The 8938-nt window shown below is 40.5% G+C and overlaps 1 long non-coding RNA gene across 1 annotated transcript; it reads left to right on the top strand.

The window, feature by feature from the left end:
- The first annotated feature begins 1895 nt into the window (after positions 1–1895).
- On the top strand, positions 1896–8663 carry LOC140528016 (uncharacterized). The gene is made up of 3 exons (XR_011975022.1): positions 1896–2158; positions 4365–4411; positions 6253–8663. It is a non-coding gene; the product is annotated as an uncharacterized lncRNA (long non-coding RNA).
- Positions 8664–8938: the final 275 nt, after the last annotated feature.

Consider the following 8938-nt stretch of genomic DNA (forward strand, 5'->3'; position numbering starts at 1 on the left):
ATAGTTTTGACTTTTCACCACCACCTCCTGCAGCCTTCCCTTCCTTCTTTTAGGCCCCCTTCCTTTTATTCCCCTTTACCCTTACTGCTTCTTCCCTCCCTTTTAGCTTCCCTCCCCTTTCTTCCCCCTTCCCCTCCTACTGCCTATAGTGTAATTTAAGATTATATACTTGTTTATTGTTCCCTCCTTGAACCAAATCAGATGAGAGTACCTCTCAAACAACACTCATTTCCCTCCCCTCTTTCCCTCTACTGTAATTTTGTACTTCTTTCTGTGCAATTTACCATTTTCTGCTTTCTCCTTTCCACACCTCCTAATATAATCCCTTCACATGCTTAAATCATATTTTTAACATGACATCATTTATTTTATACCTGTTCCTTCTATGTATATCCCTTCTATATTTCATAATAGATGCACAATTCTCAAGATTAACAGGTATCATCTTCCCTTGTAAGGAGGTAAACAGTTTGCCCAAATTGAGTTACACGTTGTTTTTGGTTTGTTTCTTTTGTTTCTCTGTCCCCCTCTCCGTTTACCTTTTTATGCCACTCTTGAGACTTGCGTTTGAAGATCGAATTTTCAATCAAGTTCTGGCGTTTTTGTCAGGTAGGTCTGGAAATGCCTTACTTTGTTGAATGACCATCTCCTTGCCCAAAATGTTATGCTAAACTTTGTTGGGTAGTTGATCCTTGGTTGTAGTCCCAACTCCTTTGCTTTATGGAATACTGAATTCCATTTCCTTTGATCTTTTCATGTAGAAGCTGCAAGGTCCTGTGTGATCCTGACTGTAGTTTCTTGATATTTGAATGGTTTCTTTCTGGCTGCCTGTAGTATTTTCTCCTTCATTTGAGAGTTCTGGAATTTGGCAACGACATCTCTTGGAGTTTTGAGTTTGGGATCCCTTTTGAGAGGTGAATGGTGGATTCTTTCAATGACTATTTTGCCTCTGGATCTAGCACTTCTTGGCAGTTTTCCTTGATGATTTCCTGGAAGATGTTGTCCAGACTCTTGTTCATCGTGGCTTTCTGGCATCCCAAGAATTCTTAAATTTTCTCTCCTTTATCTATTTTCCAGGTCAGTTGTTTTTCCAATTAGATATTTTACATTTTCTTCTACCTTTTCATTCTTTAGATTTTGTTTGACTGATTCTTGCTGTCTCATAGAGTCATTAGTTTTTACTTGCCCCATTGTAATTTTTATCAAATTGTTTTCTTCAGTTAACTTTTGTATCTCCTTTGCCATCTGTTCAATTGTTCCTTTTAAGGTGTTATTTTCTCTTGTTAATTTTTGTACTTCCTTTTCCATTTGTTCAATTTTCCTTTTCAAAGAGATGTTCTTATCAGCGAATTCTTTTTTTATACTTTAAAATCATTGGCCAGTTTTTCTTCTATTTCCTTCTTCAGCTGTTCCAGGAGAGCTGTTTGTGTATGCCAGCAGTTCATAGTCCCTTCTGAATTTTCAGATGGAAGTAGAGTTTCACTATTGACCTCTTTGGTATTTTGGTATTTGTGTTTTGGTCCTTGTCACCATAGAAAGATTCAACGGATTTTTTTGCCCTTCTTTTGCTTTTTCTTATTCATTATGTTGATTGTGTGTTGTGGCTTCTGTTTCTTTCAGTTAAAAGCTGCAGAACTTGGTATTGAGAAGACTCGTGTGAAAAAATTAAGAGCAGGTTTTTGTTTTGTGTTTCCTGGATCAGCCCTGGGGTTAGCTTGTTATGCTTTGGAGAGGGGGAGGGTGTGGTCAAAGGAGATTGCCTCATCTGAACTGAGGCAAGGGCAAGCTCAGGGGATTGTGATCTCAGCTGCCCTATTGTCTTCCCTTTTCCCTTGGACTGCTGAGGCACGCTTAGATCCTAGTGGGAGTTTCCAACCATCCTGGGGCTCCTCTCCTGGTGCTGAGGCTTGCCTGGGTCTTAGTGTGAGTTTCCTTCACTCTGGGACCCCTTTCCTCCTGGTTTGCCTCCGCCACAGTAGGAGGAATCCCCCTTAAGTATTTTCCTAACCTCAGGTGTTATGAGACTATTTGCCCCTTCTGCTGTTCCCACTAATCCAGGATTTTTCTGGGGAAATATTTTAGGTTCTTTCAAGGTCATCAAGCAGGGAAGATAGAGCATTTATTGATCACTCCACCATCCTGGCTCCCGGAAGTTCAAGTAGGTGACTTACAGATGTTTAATCATCGGGCTGAAAGTCTCAGGAGCTGCTTTTCTGATATTTGGTGCTTAGTGGCTGTCACTCACTTGGCTCTGCTGGTCTCTCATGCTGGGCTGGCAGTCCACTGGTCCAGCCTACTTCTGTCACAGGCTTCCCGGAGCTCTCCTGCTCCACTGTGCTGGATGCTCTACTCTGTGCACTGTGGGCTCACCCCCCTGGAACAGATCCTTCCCATGGACCTTCCAGTCTGTCCTGGGCTTTGAACCAGTCTGTCTCCTATTGGATTCTGCACCTCCAAAATTTGGTCAGATTCTCTTTTTAGAGGTATCTGAAGGAGTTTGTCTAAGAGCTTAGGTGAGTAGTTGCTCTTACTCTGCCATCTTGGCCATGACCCCTCCATTTCTGTTTTTTTAAGGCATTCTTCTTCTCACTGGCTTTTTGGACATCTTTTGGCCATTTGGGCTAGTGTATTTTTAAAGGGTTATTTTCGTCATTATTTGGGGGATCTCCTTTAGCAAGCTATTGACTTGATTTTCCTACATCACTCTTATTTTTCCTCCCAATTTTTCCTCTGCTTCTCTTACTTGATTTACTTGAGCTCTTCCATGGTCTGTGACGAATTCATATTTTTTTCTTGAAGGCTGTGATGTAGGAGCTTTGACTTTGTTGTCTTCTTCCAGTTGTATGTTTGGATCTTCTTTGTCACCAAAGTAAAATTCTATATTCTGAGGCTTTATTTTATTTATTTATTTATTTTTATGCTGCATATTCATCTTCCCAGCCAAATATTTGACATTCTAACTCTTTGCCAATTTAAGACTCTGCTTCCAGTGGGTATGGGATTGTGGGTGGGTGTACTATCTCAGACTTCAGGGGTTTTGTGTCAGCCACTCAATCTCCAACCAACTGTGGGCCCAGAGCTCTGGAAGCAGTCACTGCTGCTGTTGCTGCTGCTGCTATTGCCACAGTTCCCACCACCCACACTGCCCAAGGGCTGGGGCCTGAGTTTGGTCAGACTGTGGGCTCCTTTTTCATCCAGGTCCCAAAGAATTTTCCTGTTGACTTTCTGTGCTGTCTTTGGCATTTCTGGCTTGAGAAGTCTGGAAATTGCCACAGCTGCCAGTAATTCAGTCCCTTGAGGCCTGCTTCAGCCTGTCTGTGCTGGTGTGGCCCACACCCAACTGGTACAATATACCCTTCCTGTCAATTTTCCAGGTTTTCTTAGAATGGAGATTTTTTTTACCCTCATTTTGTAGGTTTTGTAGCTCTAGAAATTGTTTAGAGTCATTCTTTACAGGTATTTGGAGGTCTTTGGGGGAGAGCTCAAACAAGTCCCTGCTTCTACTCTACCATCTTGGCTCTACCCCTAGAGAAGTTACTGTCAAAATCATATATGTGAAAAGGATCCCAGATTTAGAGTCAGAAGTAACCTGAGATTACATGAGGATACAACTGAGGGTACAACTCGCTCATTTTACAGAGGAGGAGGTTGGAGATCCAGACTGGCCAAAGGTCACACAGACAGTAAATGACAGAGCAGTGATTTAATCTGAGAGCATCAGACACCAATTCCATCCTCTCATTATCTCATATGATCTCTCTTACCTATACCACCCTTGTATTCCAGTTTAGAAAAGTCAGGATATTCATATTTGATCAAGTGAAGAAAGAAAAGATATATTTATCTGGGAGTGCTGTAGAGGTTGCAAAAGGCAGTGAAAAAATCATGAAGAGAAAGTCAACAGATTTGAGATTGAATCCAGTTTTGCAGTTCCTTAGCCAAAAGGATCATAGTCAAGTCATTTTCCCCAAACTTTAGTTTCTTTTTTTATCCATCAGTAAAACGAAGAACTTGAATGAGTAATTTCCAAGATCCCTCCCAGTTCTTAATCCTACAATCCTAACTAGGGCTGAAATAATTACCTGTGGAGTATTCAATATTATACACTAGCATTGGATTTCCTTGCTTTATCCTAGGCAGGGAACTTGCTGGGAAAAGGCTATCCTTTTCCCAAAAAAGTGAAAGTAATTTCCCAGAAGGTGAAAGTAATTGGAGGAGAAGAAAACCAACAAAGACTCTAAAGAGTCACCAACTATTTTTGTTACTTTTTTTATAAAGCTTTCCCACTGTTTTGAGTTTTCTGAACAGGGTCTTGGAAGACAGTGAGTTTTAACTTCTTTTTTCTTTTCTTTTTTTTCTGGCAGACTGTATCTGAGATAAATTGAAAAACTGCACAAACCCATCCACACAGGTAGGTGTTTAATAGCTCAGTCACTTCAATGCAGCACTGGGGTCACTGTGGTTTTTCTCTGTCCTTCCACCCAGGAGAACAAGACTTGGAAGCAATTTTGATATCAAAAACTAAGAGACAGCTCTACTTTTAATAAGCTTTAATATCAGGGTATCAGCAACACCCTTAGTGCTAAGGCCAGAAATGACAGTTTTATTATCCCTTCTTTTGAAACTGATAAATTGGTTCAGGCTAAGGCCAGCCTTTTTAGCTGCCAGAAAAAAAAAAAGGCAAGAAAAAAGAAACTGACTATCACTGGAGTTATTTAAGGCTCTATAGAAAATTCAAACAGACAGAAGATTTTATGTTTCTGTTGTTGCTATGTGGTGAATCTTGGATGTATGTCAGATGAAAAGAGATTTCTTGTTCTTGTAAGAGTGCAATTGTTTGTGTGTTTATGCACATGTGTGAGTGTGTGCATGCGTGTGTGTGTGTCTGGGTATGAATATGAGATATCTGTCATCTCTGATCTTTTTGGACTTTGACTATAAATCTTCCTGGTTTTCCCTCTTGGGTAAGAATTAAATATCCCAGGTAGTTAATGTTTACAATTCATGCAAACATCATGAAAACCAGTGGAATGAATATTAGTCTTACTCTTAAAGTGAAAAGACTTGGGCTGAATCCTTATCCTTATACTATCTGCATTACCAATATCAAGTCATTTAAGGGCTCAGAACTTCAGCTTCCCCATCTATAAAATGGACTGGACATTTGTGGTCCAGGTTTTGCTGCACTTTTTTTGAGAAAAATATTGTGTAAACCTTAGTAGAATGTAAACTTCATGAAGACAGGAACTCTTTGCACTTTCATGCCCATATCTGCAGCACTTCGAATGACGCCTGGCACACAGGAGGCACTTGCAATGGTTTCTGAAATTGAATTGGAGGGTGATAGAAATGTTTATCATTATCAGTATTATTCTTGTGATTGCTGTTGATGCTGCTGCTACTGTTATTAAGAATTGCATCAGCCTCTGAATTTTCATCATTCTTAAGGAGTACAGAAGATCTATTAATTCCAAATTCACTAACATCCTTATCATTCTATGTATGAAAACAATTTTGGTCTCTATTTTTCTGGAGAGAATAATCACAAAAAAATGACCAACATTCACCAGACATGACAATGACAACAACAAAAACCCCCCTGCTCACTAGATTCAAAGTTTGGCAGTATGGAGTTGCAAATAATGGAGAGTTTGTTTGTTTGGGGTCCAATTGTTTTATAATGCAATAAGAAAGGAGGGAAGCATTCATTTTAATTCTTCTATGCAACATGAGTAATGTGAAAATGTGTTTAATAAGATTGCATATGTAGGACCCATACAAGATTTCATTGCGTCTTGGGGAGGGAGGGGACAGAAGTGTGGGAAATTTAAAACTAATGGAACTAATTGTTGAAAACTGAAAGAAAAATTAAGTAATTTAAGAAAAGAAAGGAGGGAAGGCTTTCTGTGATTTCTATGTATCAGTAGAGCTCAAGCACAATGGAACTGTCAAACTCTAGATCTTGATTTTGAACCCTATCAGGCTTAGTGGAAAAAATCCTGGAAATAAAGTAAAAAATAAAACAAACAAAAAAACCCAACCTGAATTCATATCCTGGCTCTGCAACTTCCAGGCTGTGACATGGGGCCAGTCATTTCTCTTACTTAGCTTCAGTTTCCTCCTAGTTAAAATGGGAATAATAGAAATATTTGTATTTGAAAAATCATAATATTTATCCATTTTATTATTTTGAATAAAATACTTTATGAATTTTAAATGCCTAAACAGATTTATTATTATCATTATTATTAGAACTAGCACATTAATGGATCAGAAAATTGAAAGCCAGAAGAATCTTAGGGAGGCGGAGCCAAGATGGCGGAGTGAAAGCAACGACTCACCTAAGCTCCTGGACAAACTCCTCTGGATATCTCTGAAAGGAGAATCTGACCAAACTTTGGAGGTGTGGAATCCAGTGGGTGACAGACTTTGACAGATTCTGAGCCCAGGCTAGACTGGAAGGTCCACGGGAAGGATCTGTTCCACGGGGGTGAGCCCCCAGCTCACAGAGCAGTGCGGTCAGCGCAGCAGGGCGGAAGGGACCTGAGAAGCCCGAGAGTGGCGGGTGAAACCAGTGGAGCAGGAGACAAGCCAAACCGAGCCGGTGAGAGCCGCTGAGCGCCAGATATCAGCGCAGCAGCCCTTGAAACCTTCAGCCTGAAGACTAAACTTTGGTAAGTCACCTACTTGAACTTCCAGGAGCCAGGATGGCGGAGTGATCAGTAAATGCTCTCTCCTCCCCCCTGATGACCGTGAAAGAACCATAAAATATTTCCCCAGATAAATCCTGCATCAGCGGGAACAGCAGAAGGGGGCAAATAGTCTCATAACACCAGAGCCTAGAAAAATAGCAAAGGGGGATTCTTCCTACTGTGGCGGAGGCAATCTGGAAGGACAGAAGACCCAGGGCAGAGAAAATTCGCACTGAGACCCAGGCAAGCCTCAGCGCTGGGAGACGAGCCCCAGGAGGGGCGGGAACACGCATTAGCATCTAGGCGTGCCCCAGCCCTCCAGGGGAAAAGGGAAGACAATAGGGAAGCTGGGATCACCATCCCCTGACCTTGCCTTTGCCTCAGGTCAGCTGAGGAGATCTCCTGAGGACAGACCACCCCTCCCACACACCTAACAAGATAACCCCAGGGTTGATCTGGGAAACAAAAAACAAAAAACTGTTTTTACCCTCAACACACATCAGCTCAACACAAAGATTTGTACCTTCTGACTGAAAGAACCAGAAGCTACAACACTCAGCCAACATCATGAATCGGAAAAAGCAGACGAAAAGTGAAAAAACCATAGAATCTTTCTATGGGGATAAAGACCAAAACACAAACACCAAAGAGGTCAGAGCTGAGACTGTACTTCCATCTGAAACTTCAGAAAGGACTATGAATTTCTCGCAAGCACAACTAGATTGCCTGGAACAGCTGAAGAAGGAAATAAAAGAAAAACTGGCCAATGATTTTAAAATTATAAAAAAAGAATTCACTGATGAGAACATCACTTTGAAAAGAAAAATTGAACAAATGGAAAAGGAAGTTCAAAAATTAACTGGAGAGAATAATTCCCTAAAAGGAAGAGTTAATCAAATGGAAAAGGAAACCCAAAACCTAATTGGGAAAATTGATCAAATGGAAAAGGAAACACAAAACCTAACTGGGAAAATTGGTCAAATGGAAAAAGAAGTACAAAAATTAAATGGAGAAAATAGTTCCTTAAAGGGAAAAATTGGTCAGATGGAAAAGGAGATGCAAAAGTAAACTGAAGAAAACAATACGATGAAGATTAGAATTGGGCACGTAGAAACTAATGACTCAATGAGACAACAAGAATCAGTCAAACAAAATCTAAAGAATAAAAAGATAGAAGAAAACGTAAAATATTTAATTGGAAAAACAACTTACCTGGAAAATAGATCCAGGAGAGAAAATTTAAGAATTATTGGCCTGCCAGAAACCCATGATGAAGAAAAGAGTCTGGACAATATCTTCCAGGAAATCATCAAGGAAAACTGCCCAGAAGTACTAGACTCAGAGGGCAAAATAGTCATCGAAAGAATCCACCGTTCCCCTCCCGAAAGGGATCCCAAACTCAAAACCCCAAGAAATATCGTTGCCAAATTCCAGAGCTATCAAGTGAAGGAGAAAATACTACAAGCAGCCAGAAGGAAATAATTCAAATATCAAGGACATACAGTCAGGATCACACAGGACCTTGCATCTTCTACATTAAAAGATCGAAAGAATTGGAACCCAATATTCCATAAGGCAAAGGAGTTGGGACTTCAACCAAGGATCAACTACCCAGCAAAGTTCAGCATAACATTTCAGGCAAGGAGAAAGTCATTCAACGAAATAAGGGATTTCCAGAGCTTCCTGACCAAAACACCAGAACTCAATAGACAATTTGATCTTCAAATGCAGGTCTCCAGAGAATCGTAAAAGGGTAAACAGGGGTGAAAAAACAAAAACAAAAACTTGCAACTCAATTAGGGCAAACTGTTTACCTCCCTGTAAGGGAAGATGATACCTGTTAATCTTGAGAACTGTGCAGTTATTATGATAAAAGGGATATATGTAGAGGGAACGGGTATAAAGTAAATGATGTCATGTCAAAAATATGATTTAAGTATGAGAAGGGATTGTAATAGGAGGTGTGAAAAGGGGGAAGCAGAAAATGGCAAATTATATCACAGGAAGAAGTACAAAACTATAGTAGAGGGAAGGAGGGGAGGGAGATGAGCATTGTTTGAGAGGTACTCTCATCTGATTTGTTTAAAGGAGGGAACAATAATCTGAAGTAGATAATCCTAACTAGCTCTATAGGTAGTAGGAGGGGAAGGGGGAAGAAAGGGGAGGGTGGCTAAAAGGGAGGAAAGAAGCAATAAGAGTAAAGGGGAGTAAAAGGGAGGGGGGCTAAAAGAAGGAGGGGAAGGCTG

Source organism: Notamacropus eugenii, chromosome 1 (assembly GCF_028372415.1).
Source record: "Notamacropus eugenii isolate mMacEug1 chromosome 1, mMacEug1.pri_v2, whole genome shotgun sequence".
Taxonomy (NCBI): domain Eukaryota; kingdom Metazoa; phylum Chordata; class Mammalia; order Diprotodontia; family Macropodidae; genus Notamacropus; species Notamacropus eugenii.